This window comes from Copadichromis virginalis, linkage group LG22 (genome assembly GCF_057382275.1).
Source record: "Copadichromis virginalis isolate Kocher_CV1m ecotype Utaka linkage group LG22, C_Virginalis_male_GT1.1, whole genome shotgun sequence".
Taxonomy (NCBI): Eukaryota; Metazoa; Chordata; class Actinopteri; order Cichliformes; family Cichlidae; genus Copadichromis; species Copadichromis virginalis.
This window is the reverse complement of record NC_140638.1, coordinates 25,716,667-25,732,695: the sequence shown is the minus strand read 5'-3', so window position 1 is coordinate 25,732,695 and position 16,029 is coordinate 25,716,667. Positions and strand designations below refer to the sequence as shown.

At 43.4% G+C, this 16,029-nt stretch overlaps 1 long non-coding RNA gene across 1 annotated transcript; it reads right to left on the bottom strand.

Moving 5' to 3' along the window:
• Positions 1-11,843: 11,843 nt before the first annotated feature.
• Positions 11,844-13,198, bottom strand: LOC146683468 (uncharacterized). The gene is made up of 2 exons (XR_014917429.1): positions 12,667-13,198; positions 11,844-12,184 (listed from the first exon to the last, which is right to left on the bottom strand). It is a non-coding gene; the product is annotated as an uncharacterized LOC146683468 (long non-coding RNA).
• Between the last annotated feature and the right edge of the window lie 2,831 nt (positions 13,199-16,029).

The window sequence follows — 16,029 nt, the reverse complement described above, 5'->3', positions numbered from 1 at the left end:
TCCCTGTACATCAGAAATTTCTGTGGTTATACCAAGTATGGACTGTTTTGGTGAGATAACAAATCTCCTTTTTAAAACACTGAAAATTACCTCCATTATATTTTCCCACCAATCCCGAAGTGCCGAACAGCTCCATAAGATATGTAAAATCAAAGCATTTTGACCATCACATCTCCAACATTCGTCCGTAGAGGCCAGGTTCCATTTATACAATTGTTGCGGTGTTCGATGCCACCTATGGATTATCTTAAATTGAATCAATCTACTGCCTGTTTCTTTATACATAGTATTAATATTTTGAAAACATGAATCCCATTCAACTGAAGATATGTCCAATGCCATGCCCTGGGCCCAGTAGCCCTTAACTTTAAGGAGAGGGTCAGCTGACCGTTCTTGCAATAAGTGATAAATCTTAGAGGTAATGCCTTTACCCAAGGATGATCTTGAGAGCATGACTTCCACAGGGCTGCCCACAGGACAACTCAAAGGGGTTCCCAGCCACTTCGATAATGAACTATGTATTTGGACATATCTCCAGAATTGATTACGCTGCAACTTATATAACTCCACAATTTTATCAAAGCTTAAAAAACATTTAGTCCCACAGTCAAATAAATCTGATACATTAAGGATGCCTGCTTTACGGCACTGTAACCAGTCAACCGATGTCCCTCCAATTAAAATTATTTTATTACTCCATAAGGTTGCCGAAGGTGATTTAATAAAGTCCCAGCGACCTGCCCTATGTAATTTAAACCACAGTATCTTTGCAATTATAGGATGGGTAGTTTTATGACTGGTATCAAACAGCTCCCTCCAAGGAGAAATACCGCCATTAACTTCCGTCTCTATATGGGACCAGATGGGTTTAACTGGTGCAGTAGGTAACCAAGCTCTAAGTTGTTTCACGTTCATCACCCAATAATACCATTGGAAATTAGGCAATGAAAAACCTCCTTGTTTTGCACTCGCTTGAAGTTTCTTAATACTTAAACGATGTGGTGAGCTATCCCAAAGAAACTGCCGCATTAAAAAGTCTAGATCTTTGAAATACTTATCTGGAATGTGTAATGGAATATTAGATAAAATATAAAAGATCATGGGTGCAGTCATCATCTTAATACAACTAATTTTACCCCATATTGTGAGACACACTCTGGACCATCTACCAAATTCCATTTTTATCCTTTCAAACATTGGCTCCATATTTGCTCGAACCATCTTAGTGTAATCCGAGGTAATTTGTATCCCCAAATACCTCAAACCATTCACGGACCACAGAAACTCCCTGTCACGGCGAGTGAGATAAGCCGTATAAAAATAATAAATGAGGATCAATCGCAGGCAGTAGTGGAGGAGTGAAGGTGGTTTATTGGACACGAAATAAATATAGACAAACAGCAAATGGAGCACAAACTAAACTAGACTGGAGACAACTAAACTACTGAATACGAACCGGAACTCAAACATGAAGCAAGGTGGACGACGGTACAAGATGGTGACGGCAGGGAACACACGGATGAAACATGGTGGAAAACACAGACAGACCAGCAACTACAATGACAGAGGACACGACTTAAATACACACAGAGAAACACAGGGGAATTACACACAGGTGGTGGACAAAGCTGGGAATAATCAACAAGACTAGACAGAGGTAAAACTGAACACACTCACATGGGACGCAGACCTTCACAATAAAACAGGAAACGAGAACACTACACCAAGACGCAGACCTGACACTGAGAGACAGACAGAATGACACATGGAACCTGAACTAAACTAAACGTGAGATACAACCGAGAACAAATCCTTAAACATGAATAAACAGAAACATAGAATTCTAATAATAATAATAATAATAATAATAATAATAATAATAGGGCAGCACGGTGGCACGGTGGTTAGCACTGTTGCCGCACAGCAAGAAGGTCCTGAGTTCAATTCCAACATCAGGCCGGGGTCTTTCTGTGTGGAGTTTGCATGTTCTCCCCGTGTTTGCGTGGGTTCTCTCCGGGTACTCCGGCTTCCTCCCACCGTCCAAAGACATGCAGCTTGTGGGGATAGGTTAATTGGATAATCCAAATTGTCACTAGGTATGAATGTGAGTGCGAATGGTTGTCTGTCCCTGTGTGTTGGCCCTGCGACAGACTGGCGACCTGTCCAGGGTGTACCCCGCCTCTCGCCCTATGACAGCTGGGATAGGCTCCAGCGCCCCCCGCGACCCTGAAAAGGACAAGCGGAAGCGAATGGATGGATGGATGGAATAATAATAATAATAATAATAATAATAATAATACTCATAACGCCCAAAACCACAACAAACATTCAAAAATAAACTAATCAATCAAAACTCAAAATACTGGGTCGAAACTGACCCAGAACCATGACAGTACCCCCCCCCCCACCTCCAAGGGCTGGCCCCTGACAGCCCCAAACAAAAAGACAGCAACAAAACAGAGCACCAGACCAGGGTGGGTGGAGGGGGTCAAGGAAGGAGGGTATGAAACCAAAAACAAGGGGCTGAAGCCCAACCAGATGAAGGCGGAGGTGAAGCCGGACCAAACGAAGACGAGGCAGGGCCAGACGAAGGCGGAGCCGGACCAGATGAAGGCCAAAACCAGTCCAAAAACACAAGAAAACAGTCCACGAAAACAGATCAAAAACAAAACCAAACTAGAGCTCAACAAGAGTCTAAGAAAAGTTCAGGGGGTCGACAACACAAGGACCAAGACAGTTCTGGAGGCCGGCCGTGCACACGGCAACGGCGGCGACGGGCAAACAGTTCTGGAGGCCGACCATGGTTGACCATAACATACTATTGGCGAGACTAGAGCACACTGTAGGCATCAAGGGCACCGCCTTGGATTGGTTTAAATCTTACCTCTCCGATCGGCTCTCTTCGGTTCACTTGGCTACCTCCTCCTCCTCCGCTGTACCTGTTTGCTGCGGTGTTCCCCAGGGATCTGTGCTAGGCCCTACCCTGTTCTCACTGTATATGCTTCCTTTAAGTGTCATTTTGGAGAAATACCACATTGCCTTTCACTATTATGCTGATGACATCCAGATCTATTTTGAGCTGAATGATGATCTAGCTATGTCCGTGAGTAACTTTCAAGAGTGCATGTGCGAGGTCAAGCAATGGCTTCTGGCAAATTTTCTTATCCTTAACGATAAGAAAACTGAAATTATGATCTTTGGCAGTGACGCTCTTCGTGCCAAACTTCATGATGCTTTTGGTTTTCTCACCAGTTCTTTCCCTGACACTGTTAGGAATCTGGGTGTGCTACTTGACAGCTCATTTAAACTTGACAAACAAGTATCTGCTGTCGTTAGATCTAGTTTCTACCAACTTCGCCTTATTTCCAGGGCCAAACATTACATCCCGCACAATGACTTGGAAAAGCTTATCCATGCCTTTGTTACGTCACGACTAGATTACTGTAATTCACTTTATTATGGTCTCCACTCTACCCTCTTACATAGATTACAGACAGTCCAGAATGCCGCTGCACGCATTCTAACTAAAACTAGGAAGTTTGCTCACATCACTCCCGTCCTTGCTGATCTGCACTGGTTGCCTGTGAAATTTCGTATTCAATTTAAAATTCTGTTGTTTACTTTTAAAATTACTAATAACACAGGGCCAAGTTATCTTAAGGAACTCTTAAATTCATATCGTCCTACGAGGGCCTTAAGATCCTCCTCACAGTCATTGTTGGTTCAGCCCAGATCTCGCTTGAAGTCTAGAGGTGATCGAGCGTTCGCTCTAGCTGCACCTGAGCTGTGGAACAGTCTCCCGATTGGCATCCGGGCGTCTGATTCTATTCAATCTTTTAAATCACGGCTTAAAACATATCTGTTTGAACTTGCTTTTCCTACCAGTTAATTTCTCGCCTTGCTTCTAGTGTGTTGTTCAAATGTTCTAATGTGTCTGGTTGTTTTGCGTTGTCCTGTGCTGTCAATGTTTTCCATCACTGTGTTTGATGGTTCAGCTTTACAGCTTTACTCTGCTATAGCTCTGTGCTATAGTTTATTCTTATTAGTGGTTTTTACCTGTGAACATAATCTCACACTTATATGACTCTGACGTTATAGTCTTAATTATTTTATTATTTTATTGTTGCGTTGCCTATGTCCTCTATCACTGTGTATGATGGTACAGTTCTCTTTGCTACAGCTGTGTGCTATTGACTGTTCCTATTAGTGGTTTTTACCTGTGAACATAATCCCACACCTATATGATTCTGATGTTTTAGTGTAAATCATTTTATTGTTTTATTGTTTCATGTAAAGCACTTTGGCATGCCCCGGGCTTTTAATGTGCTCTATAAATAAAGATTGTTGTATTGTTGTTGTTGTTGACCGTGCACACGGCAACGGCGGTGATGGGCAAACAGTTCTGGAGGCCGACCACTTGGAAGGCAGTGGCGGCCACTGAGCAGGTCCGGAGGTCGGCCACGATGCCAGCGGCGGCAACGAACTCTTTCCGGAGGCCGTCCCCGAAGGCCATGATGCCAACTTAGAGGCCCGGAAAACGGCCGGCAGAGGCGAGGCAGAACGGGTCGAGCTGGCTCTGATGGCGGTGTGGCAACCGCAGGACCAGACGAGGCAGGACCAGACGAAGGCGGAGCTGAAGCCGAACCAGATGAAGGCGGAGCTGAAGCCGGACCAAACGAAGACGAGGCAGGGCCAGACGAAGGCGGAGCCGGACCAGATGAAGGCACGGAGGCTGGACCAGGCGTGGATGAAGGCACGGCAGCGGGACGGCTGCGGAACCAGACAGTGGTGATGCTGCAGGCAGTGATGCTGCAGGAGGTGATGTGGATGCAGGCAACGGTGTAGAAGCCACAGGGGATGATTCAGCAGGTGGTGGCTAAACAAACTTCCCCGGACCGTCAGCAGACGTGAGGATGTGCTTGCTGGGTCCTCCAGGACCCCCAGCAGACGAGGCATGGTGCTGGGTGGGCTCCTCAGACCCACCATCTGACTTGGCTTGAGGCTGGACGGGCAACTCGGGCCCCCCAGCTGACGACAGTTGAGGCTGGCTGGGTTCTCCCGAACCCCCAGCTGACGACACTTGAGGCTGGCTGGGCTCCTCAGGCCCGCCAGCCGACGAGGCAGGATGCTGGCTGGGTTCACCTGAACCCCCAGCTAACATGGCTTGAGACTGGACGGGCCCCTCTGGCCCTCCAGTGGAAACAGACACTGAAGCAGCAGGCACGGAGACCTCTGCCAGTGTGGACACTGGCTGGGACTGAGCAGCACAGTGGCTAGACTCAGGCAGCAACAGTGGGATGCAGTCCTCAGAGGGCTGAAAGTGTTCCCCAATACACTCAGCAGAGGACGGAGGCGGACGGGTGAACTCACTTGAACTCTCAGGGGGTGCTGAGAGCTGAGACTGTTCTGGTGAGTTCTCCGGTGAGGCTGCTGGCGCTGGCGTCTTGACCTCTAGGGGTCCAGAGTTGGCTGGTGACTGACACCCAGCCTCTGGGGAGGCCCTAGAGGGAGCAACTGTCTCTGACATGGCCAGCTTAAGAGAACCAGCAGATATTGTGGTGAAGTGTGTTCCCTGCTTTGAATGAGATAGTGAGGATGGTGGCTGAGTAAACGAGCGGACAGACAGCTGAACTGGTGGCGACAGAGCAATAGGCAGCGAAGCGGCTACAGAGTGACCTACAGGTAGCGGAGACGACTGTAGTGGAGTTGTAATAAGTGGTGGAGTGGGTGACTGAACTGAGGGCAGCGCGGCTGCTGACTGAACTGAGGGCAGCATTACAGGCCTGGCATTTGACTGGGATGGAAGTGAGGATGGGACAATGGAGCGGACACGGTCATAAACATGGAACGAGGGTTCAGAACAGGCAGTCTTAGAAGCTATGGCCATGGGTGAGAAATCATTGTTATCCTCAGTAGAAACACAAAAAATTGCGGTAGCGGCGGGGGGGTGTAGGTGAAGCTCGTGGAGAACGAAACTCTGCACAAGCGGATGCAGAGTCCAATAGCCAGGGATAACCGGAAATAAGGTGTTGTAGGTTGGCTTCCACAGTGTAAAGAGAGGCGTCTCCCTCATGCTCTAACCACTGGTTAATTAATCTAGAAGCAGAGTCAATAACGGCCTCCCGAAGCTCCCTGGGTGGACTGAATGCCGCTGGATCCATAGCTGGCTGGTCCGTACTGTCACGGCGAGTGAGATAAGCCGTATAAAAATAATAAATGAGGATCAATCGCAGGCAGTAGTGGAGGAGTGAAGGTGGTTTATTGGACACGAAATAAATATAGACAAACAGCAAATGGAGCACAAACTAAACTAGACTGGAGACAACTAAACTACTGAATACGAACCGGAACTCAAACATGAAGCAAGGTGGACGACGGTACAAGATGGTGACGGCAGGGAACACACGGATGAAACATGGTGGAAAACACAGACGGACCAGCAAATTCAAATTCAAATTCAAATTCAAATTTTATTTGTCACGTACACAGTCATACACAGTACGATATGCAGTGAAATGCTTGGACAACTGCTCGTGACCTAAAGAGAACAAAAAAGGAAAAGGCTATGAATAAGATAGGAAATAAATATGAAAAATTAAAAAGGGTAAATTTAACTAAGAAGGAATAAAATATAAATTAAGGTTAAAAATGAAATAACTGTACAACACAAATTAGAATGAAGGGTAAATTTAACTGGGAAGAATAAGATAAAGATAAATATATAAATTAAAGTTGAAAATAAAATAACTGTACAACAAAATACAAAATACACAATACACAATATAGAACTATATAAGAATGTATGAAGAAATATAAATGTAAATAAATATATACACAATAACAGCAGCTGTACAAGTATTAACCGGAAATGAAGAATATAGTGACCAGTGTTGTGCAAAACCAAAGTCCAGAAAGTCCAGTGTGTGTGTAAGAACTGTATGTGTGGGTCAGTACTGTGTGGTGGTGTGATTGAGAGACCGTATCGCCTGCGGGAAGAAGCTCCTCCTCAGTCTCTCTGTGTTGGTCTTCAGGGAGCGGAATCGCTTTCCTGACCTCAGCAGAGAGAACAGTCTGTTGTTGGGATGGCTGAGGTCCTTCACGATCTTCCTGGCCTTGGTCCAGCACCGCCTGCTGTAGATTGAGTGCAGGTCAGGGAGCTCGGAGCGGATGGTGCGCTCAGCTGACCGCACAACCCTCTGTAGAGCTCGTCTGTCCTGCATGGTGCTGTTCCCGAACCAGGTTAAGATGTTTCCCGCCAGGATGCTCTCTATGGTGCACGAGTAAAAGTTCCTGAGCACCTTGGAGGGCAGTTGGAAGTCTCTCAAGCGTCTGAGGTGGTAGAGACGCTGTCGGGCCTTTTTCACCACGGTGTTGATGTGACAGGACCATGACAGGTCCTGCGTGATGTGAACTCCGAGGTATTTGAAGCTGTCCACTCTCTCCACTGGGCACTCGTTGATGACGGGGGTCTGGTAGTTCCTCTCCTGCTTAGTGCTGAAGTCCACTATCAGCTCCTTTGTCTTACTGACGTTTAGAAGGAGGTTGTTCCTCTGGCACCAGTTCTCCAGATTCCTAATCTCCTTCAGGTAGGCCGTCTCGTTGTTATCAGAGATCAGGCCCACCACGACGGTGTCGTCAGCAAACTTGATGATGGTGGTGGAGCTGGTAGTGGCCACACAGTCATATGTGTACAAAGAGTACAGCAGGGGGCTCAGAACACACCCCTGGGGGGCTCCAGTGCTGAGAGTGGTGGAGGCTGAGACATGTCCGCCCATCCTTACTGCCTGTGGTCTGCCAGTTAGGAAGTTGGAGATCCACTGACACATAGATGAGCTGAGTCCCAGATGCTCCAGCTTGGTGGTGAGTGTGGAGGGAATTATGGTGTTAAATGCAGAGCTGTAGTCTATGAAGAGCATTTTAACATAATTCCCCCTTCTAGTGTCCAAGTGAGTGAGTGATGTGTGGAGGAGATGAGAGATGGCATCGTCTGTGGAACGATTTGGACGGTAAGCAAACTGTAGTGGGTCCAGTGTGTCTGGTAGTGAAGAAATGATGAAGTCTCTGACCAGGCGTTCAAAGCACTTCATCACTACTGAGGTGAGGGCTACAGGGCGATAGTCATTGAGAGAAGCAGGGTGGGGTTTCTTCGGGACAGGAACAATGATGGACTCTTTGAAGCATGTGGGGATCACCGACTGAGATAAAGAGATGTTGAATATCTCAGTGAACACAGGAGCTAGCTGGTATGCGCAGTCTCTTAGGATACGACCTGGGATGCCGTCTGGTCCTGCTGCTTTCCTGGTGTTCACTCTCTTGAAGGCTCTCCTTACTTCATGCTCGGAGATGACGAGCACGTTTCCGGTGCTGGCAGTATCTTCCTGTCTGCAGCCGTTAGCGCCGCTAACACTAGCATTGTTGGAGACCTTAGCTGCAGCCTCGAAGCGAGCATAGAAAGTGTTCAGCTCGTCTGCCAGAGTCACGGCCGCGTTCGTCATACCGGTTGTTGGTGCTTTATAGTCCGTTATTGTCCTTAGTCCCCGCCACAGGCTCCTAGAGTCACTCTGTTGGAGTTGTGACTCTAGTTTCCTCCCGTAGCGCTGCTTCGCCTCTTTCACCGCCCTCCGCACGTTATATGACGCGGCTTTGTACGGGTCCATGTCCCCCGTCATGAGTCCCGTGTTGTAGGCAGCGGTGCGGGATCTCAGAGCAACTACAATGACAGAGGACACGACTTAAATACACACAGAGAGAAACACAGGGGAATTACACACAGGTGGTGGACACAGCTGGGAATAATCAACAAGACGAAACAGAGGTAAAACTGAACACACTCACATGGGACGCAGACCTTCACAATAAAACAGGAAACGAGAACACTACACCAAGACGCAGACCTGACACAGAGACAGACAGAATGACACATGGAACCTGAACTAAACTAAACGTGAGATACAACCGAGAACAAATCCTTAAACATGAATAAACAGAAACATAGAATTCTAATAATAATAATAATAATAATACTCATAGCGCCCAAAACCACAACAAACATTCAAAAATAAACTAATCAATCAAAACTCAAAATACTGGGTCGAAACTGACCCAGAACCATGACACTCCCAACTGTTTAAATAAAGTATGGGGGCAGTGTCCTGACATAGGCATTGCCTCTGATTTATCCCAGTTGACGCGATACCCTGAAAGCAGCGTAAAGCTTTCTATACATTCTAATAGGGCTGGAATTGACTTCCCAGGCTGGGTCATAAGTAACAACACATCATCTGTATATAATAGAAGCTTATGTTGACTATTACCCATCGAAATTTCAAATATATTTACATTATTTCTCAGTTTTTGTGCCAAAGGCTCTATAGCAATTACAAAAAGACCGGGGCTAAGGGGACAACCCATTTTTGTGGATCTCAGTAAAAGGAATAGGTCTGATATGAGCCCATTCGTCAATACTCGCGCTGAAGGCGAATCATATAATATCTTTATCCACCTAATAAAATTGTCACCAAAACCAAACTTTTCTAATGTCTTAAACAGATAATCCCACTCAACACAATCAAAAGCTTGTGCAGCATCCAGCGATAGGGCCACTGTTGGATATACTGAATCATATACATAATTTTGCAAATTAACCAACCGCCTAATATTATCTGAACCATAGCGGTTTGGAACAAAACCAGATTGGTCTGCATGAATTATTTTCACCATTACTACTTTTAATCGACCCGCTAAGACCTTTGCCAAGATTTTTTGGTCAGAATTCAGCAAAGATATGGGGCGGTAACCACTTGGGTCTAAAGGGTCTTTCCCAGTTTTAAGAATAAATGTTATAAGTCCAGAGTGCATTGACTGAGGTAATGAGCCTACTTTGAACGTCTCATTATAAACATCGAGCAACAGGGGACTTAACATATCCTCAAATGCTCTATAGAAATCCAATGGTAACCCATCTAATCCTGGAGCTTTATTAAGTGGCATACTGTTAATTGCACGGGTAATCTCCTCCACTGTAATTGGAGCATCTATAATCTGCTGGTCAGTAGTAGAAAGCTGTGGCAGGTTTAAATCAGTAAAGAATGCTTCGAATTTCTGTTCATCTAAACTCCCTTGTGTAGAATAAAGATTATTGTAAAAGGCCCTGAATCCATCATTTATATGTCTAAAAGAAGTTAAAATAACCCCATCTGATTGTCGTATGCCTGGGATATGGTTCATACTGTCTTTCTGTTTAAGACGGTATGCTAATAAACGACTCGGCTTTTCTCCCATTTCCCAATATGCTTGATTAATGCGAAATAAAGCGTATTCTGCCTTTCTGTTGTACAGTACATTCAACTTATATTTAACTTTAACAATTTTATTCAACGTAACTCTGTCTTTTGTATGGGAATGTACTGCCTCAAGTGCCTTTAATTTGGCTTCTAACGTAATGATATTCTTGTTAGCTGCCTTCTTTTTAAAGGAAGCGTAAGAAATTGTCCTCCGCCTTAAGTATGCCTTCATAGCATCTGTCAATGGAAAATTGTATTTAGTAGTCAGTATAATCTTTTAGTGATATAAGTTTGCATATGGTAGAATACTGCTTGTAGTTATTTGTATTAGGAAATATTTAACCATGTATGCTTAGAGGCATATAATTAATTGTGTAGTGACAGGATGTGTGATCTCTAACAGGCTGCAGGCTTGGTGTGCACCCCAGGAATGCACCCCCACGTCCTGGGAGCATGAGAGGTTGCACCTTGTTTTATTGTTTTAACATAGCTATGTCTGTTTTAGTCTAAGTGCCTTTTGTTTAGATGAACTGCTGGACTTCCCCACCGTGTTATCTAGGGTGAACCATCTAGGGTGGGGGAGACTACCCTCTTTGTGACCAAGGATGTACCTTTTGTGCTTTTATGTATATGACCCTTTGACAAGCAGTAACACACACACACACACACACACACACATATATAAATACAGAGACAATATAAATAAAATATACGAAGGGGATAAATAGAATAAATAGGAATAAAAATAAAAATACAAGTGAATTGCACATTTCAAGAATTGCACATTTCAAGTATTGAGTCTATTGCACCGTTGACTATTTACAAAAGTATTGCACAAAAGGTATTGCACAGTGAGGTGAAGAGGCACTACAGCTTAGTTACCAATACTTGAATCTATAGAGTTATTCACTAAGGCTTCAGAAATAAGAAAGTAGTTGATTCTAGTATAAACATTATGAGGCGGAGAGTAAAAGGAATATTCCCTGCCTTCTGGATGCATTGTCCGCCAAATATCATTCAGACCTAAACCTGAGGTCATCTGCCTTATGGCAACTACAGATTTACTCTCTGTGCCTCTCCTAGGAAGTGATCTATCTAGGTCTTGATCCAGTATTTGATTAAAATCTCCTCCTACCACTATTTGTGCACCTTCTAATTCCAAAAGATACTGTGACAGGTTGTGAAAAAAGGCGAGTATGTCCGCATTAGGTGCATAGATATTACATAAAATTATTGGTGTGTCCAGTAGTTGTCCATAAACCAATATGAATCTACCTTCCTTATCGGTTATTACTTTTGTTTCAGTAAAGCTAACTGCTTTATGAATCAGAACCGACACTCCCCTACTTTTACCAGTTCCAGGACTGGAAAAGACTTTACCTACCCAGGAACATTTAAGTTTTAAGGCTTCTGACTTACACGTGTGCATTTCTTGAATAAAGGCTATATCAACTCTTGATAATGTAACACACGATACTTTACCACTACTGAATGTAGAGAAAGTTAGGATCTTAGGCTTATGGTGTCTAGGAATCGACTAAGGCGCGAATGACACACAGCTCAAAGAACAGTCAACATTTATTCAAAACAAACCAAAAACAGTCATTCAACAGTTCACAACAGTTCCAATTGTCCATATTTGTCAGTCTGTGTATTCAGCTTTAGAGTTCAGAGTTCAGTGTTCAGAGTTCTTTTCAGTCTTTTCAGTTCAGGTGTGTGAGTATAGTGTTAATGTTAGTAGTACTACCCGGGTAGCGTATTGTTCTGAGATCTCATAAGCTTATCTGTCAAGAAGTCACGCAGTTGTCACTTTAAGTAGGCTGGAAATCTTTCCTGCATCGCAGCTGGGGATCCGGAATCCTGGCTCGCAACTTTAGACTCCAACAAAAAAAAAAACCAACCTGCACAGGGCAGTGAACATATTTTACATGAATATCATATAACAACTTAATCAACACTAGTGACCAAATGTCTCTCACTCTTTGTATATAACGACTTAATGCAATCAATAATAAAATTAATCAAAGAGCCTTAAAACAATTTCCACATCATACAAATTTAACTCAAATCTCATATTTTGTGAACAGCAGTCACATCAATCCAATGAATTGAGAGAATGTACATTACTGATGCACGAGGAAAGTGCAAAACGTGGTCGCAGTACTATTTAGCCAAAGACTGCTCATATTTATCATCTCATTACAATAAATAAAACTTACCTACTAGCTTCCAAAGAAATATTTCCGATTGGTTTAAAACATTCACAAGTGAAGAAATAAAAAGATAATACAGCACTTAAAAGGAACACATGAAATTTACATTATACTAAGCTAATGATTAGCTGACGATTAGCTTGCTATGCTAGCGCAGTTAGTCAACTCACCGGAAATGAACAAAAAACACAAAAACAGAGGTACACCAGCATCAACAAGCGGAAAAGTAAAATCCAATTTGTGTCTTCACACACAACCTTTTTCTTGAACAAGGATTAAAGAAAAACTCGGTGAGTAGCTCCGACCAGCATATGTAGCCTTAGCGCTATTCTCCTTCTCTACAGTTCTCAACTCAAGTTCACAAGCACTAAACAATCTCATAGTGCCACCTACTGACATTCTTTGGGAACAGCAGTTCATTTTCATGAGGCAAATTTTAGGTGGGTTACAATAACTTTAGATATGTTAATATTTTCTTCCTCTTAATCCCGTTATTCAACCCCTTAACATTCCAGCTGGCTATTTTGAAATCTGTCTGTCTATCCATGTTATATGTTGTCTCCTTGACCTGGAGACAACATATAAGATGACACCGCCATGGACCTCAACCTGCAGGCTTTGTGTTACCTGTTTCTTTATACAGGAGCATGTAGGGGTGGACTGCCTTTTTATTTGATTACCCTTTTCTCATGTTTTTCTTAGTTAGGGACATTTTGGGGGACGTTATACTCTTACTTGTTAAACACATGCTCCCATCCACTCTCTTGGTCCAGAAGCTCCATAATCCAAGTGTCCCAACTCAGGTCTGATGGCATTTTTTCAGTGCTGTTTTTAACCTCTTGGGAACTTTCACTACATTCCTTACTTGATGCAGAAAGAAGAAACGAGTCAGGGATGCATAGCAAGCACAACAAGACACCAGCAGCCCAGACCTTTCACCAACTGAAGACATTTGCAGCACCATAAAACATGACAGAGAAGAGCTGGGACTATGTGAAAGGGTGAAGTGCTGCAGTCAAGTTGCAATGGTCCTATCTTTTATACAGTCTATGGTTCACTCTATTAAGATGTGATTATTTCCAAGGTCCATTTAGTTTTAGTTAGCTGAAGCTAAACCAGAAGTTAAAACGAGATGGTGAAAAACATTTTTAGTTAATGTTACGACTGTTGTCGTAATGTTGTCTCATATGTAAATCTGAGTGTGCAGGTGCCTTTCCGTGATTGGTGCATCCATGGGACGACCCATACAGATTGGCTAATGACCTGGAGACAACATATAAGATGACACCGCCATGGACCTCAACCTGCAGGCTTTGTGTTACCCGTCTCTTTATACAGGAGCATGTAGGGGTGGACTGCCTTTTTATTTGATTACCCTTTTCTCATGTTTTTCTTAGTTAGGGAGATAAGACATTGTCATTTGGTTTTATTCTTTTCATAAATAAGTTTTGTACATCCTTTAGATACGGTCCCTTTTGTTTGTTGTTTTGGGGTCCACCCCGAAGCTATAGTTCGCTCCTTTCCTTTGTTAGAATTCAATCACTGTGAAAAAAAAATCACCATCAAAATTATACTGGTTGTGTGATGTGCTGCTTGGGGTCAGACAGGGGTGGATCACCCTTATATTATGGTCTGGCCACCCTTAGAAAGGCCATAACACTAAAATGAAAATTAAAACTAGACTTATAACTGGCTGGTGTCCTTACCAGTGACCTTGGGTCTGAACTGTGGGCTCCTCTTTCCAGGTGTTCGTACTGCCTGAGTGGGACCAAGATGTGCTGTCTTGCCTCTTTTGGGTTTTCTGCATGTTTCTGGCTCAACATGCAAGTATCCACTTCTTGACGTTCGCTGTTGGTTGCAGCCACTTGAGGTTTTTGGGCTCATTTGGGTTCTCAACACTGGGTGACTTTGATGGGAGTGAAAGCATCCTCACAACATAAATCACCACACTACCTGCTTTTGTTTCAGATTTTTTCTTTATCCTTGTTAACATGTTTGGGTACTGGGTTTACCTGTAATGCATTTTGTGCTCCAAAAGCTGTTATTTTGTGCAGCTGTGCTCCAAAAGCTGTTAGCATGACCTTTTTTATCATTAGATTGTGCCACACCAGCACCTGAGAGAAAAGCTTTGAGTTTGATTTTGTGTTTGTGTTTTGCAGGCACTCAGGAGAATAAGTCATGATGTTTCTTGTGTTTGTCATGTTAGTATCTCAGTGCTTGTCAATCACCAGTCAACAGTGTCACCACTGTGAACAACATCCTTCGACTGTTCGAGCCAAAACCTTGGAGAAGTCCCTGCAGCTGCTTCAAAACTCATCACTGAGCTCGATCTCTCTTTTAACACGCTGGAGACAACAATGAAAGATGACTTTCTTTCAGATGCTGCTTTGACGGCTTTGTTCGTGAATAACAACAGAATCAAAACCATCCATGAAGAGACATTTCACCCGCTGATTAATTTGGAGAAACTGGACTTCCACAAACCAGTTGGAGACTTTGTCTTCTGGATGGTTTCAGAACCTGATTTCTCTCCACTAGTTCAATCTTTTGGGAAACAAATATACAACACTGGGTCCGGGAAACCTTTTCCTGCCACTGAGGAGCTTGAAGACCCTCCATTTTTGAGGAGCTTTCCTTCAGTCTGTCAGTGAAAGGGATTTTGTTGAACCTTGAAACTGCCGTGACCCTGTCCAAAGACCAGCTGGCCACCTGGCCGGGTCAGTCATGGATATTCACAAATACCCCATAGTACTGGTGGAAAAGACATATCGAGGGAAAATCCATGTTCAGACCATGTTCAGTGTGTCGTGACACTTGCACGATGGAAGAACACACCCACTTGTTGGTGCCAGAAGAGCCACTGAGAAATTATTGTTTTAGCTGGCTCATTACAAGTCGATGGCTGCTCACCTGGAGTAGGATAAAACTCTGGAGCGAATAATTGCCCGATTTTACTGGACAGGAAACTGTTTTAGACTTAGAGCTTTTTATTGTCATTGTGCAGTTTCTTGCACAGTGAAATTGGGTAAGTGGAGAGCATAGAGCCGCTGTATCTGTGCGCACCACCATCTTGCATTTTTTGCATGTTTGGCTGGTGTCACTTTTGGACTTTGCTACCTGTAGCTAAACATTTGCAGCTAAATCATTTATTTAAAAGCAGAAGCTGCAACTGATCGAGGGAATATTTGTCTGAAAACTTAAACTGAACTCCAAGGGTACCATTGCTCCAGCTCACCATCTTTACCTGAGTGAATCAGTTTGTTGAACAATCTAAATGATTCAGAAACTTCTGTGACATCAACTTAACTAAGGCTCATTACAAATTTCACAAAACACTGCTGAATACTTTTAATATTTTTTTATTAGTTATTTTTGTTTTTGTTGTTATTTTGATTTTAATAAAACAAAATAAAATAAAGAATTAAATCATTTTTGTTTTTTTTTTATTTAATTTATTTTACAAATAAATTAATAATAATATTAATAATAATAACAACAAATTAGTGCTGTCAGTGTTAACGTCATTTTACCTA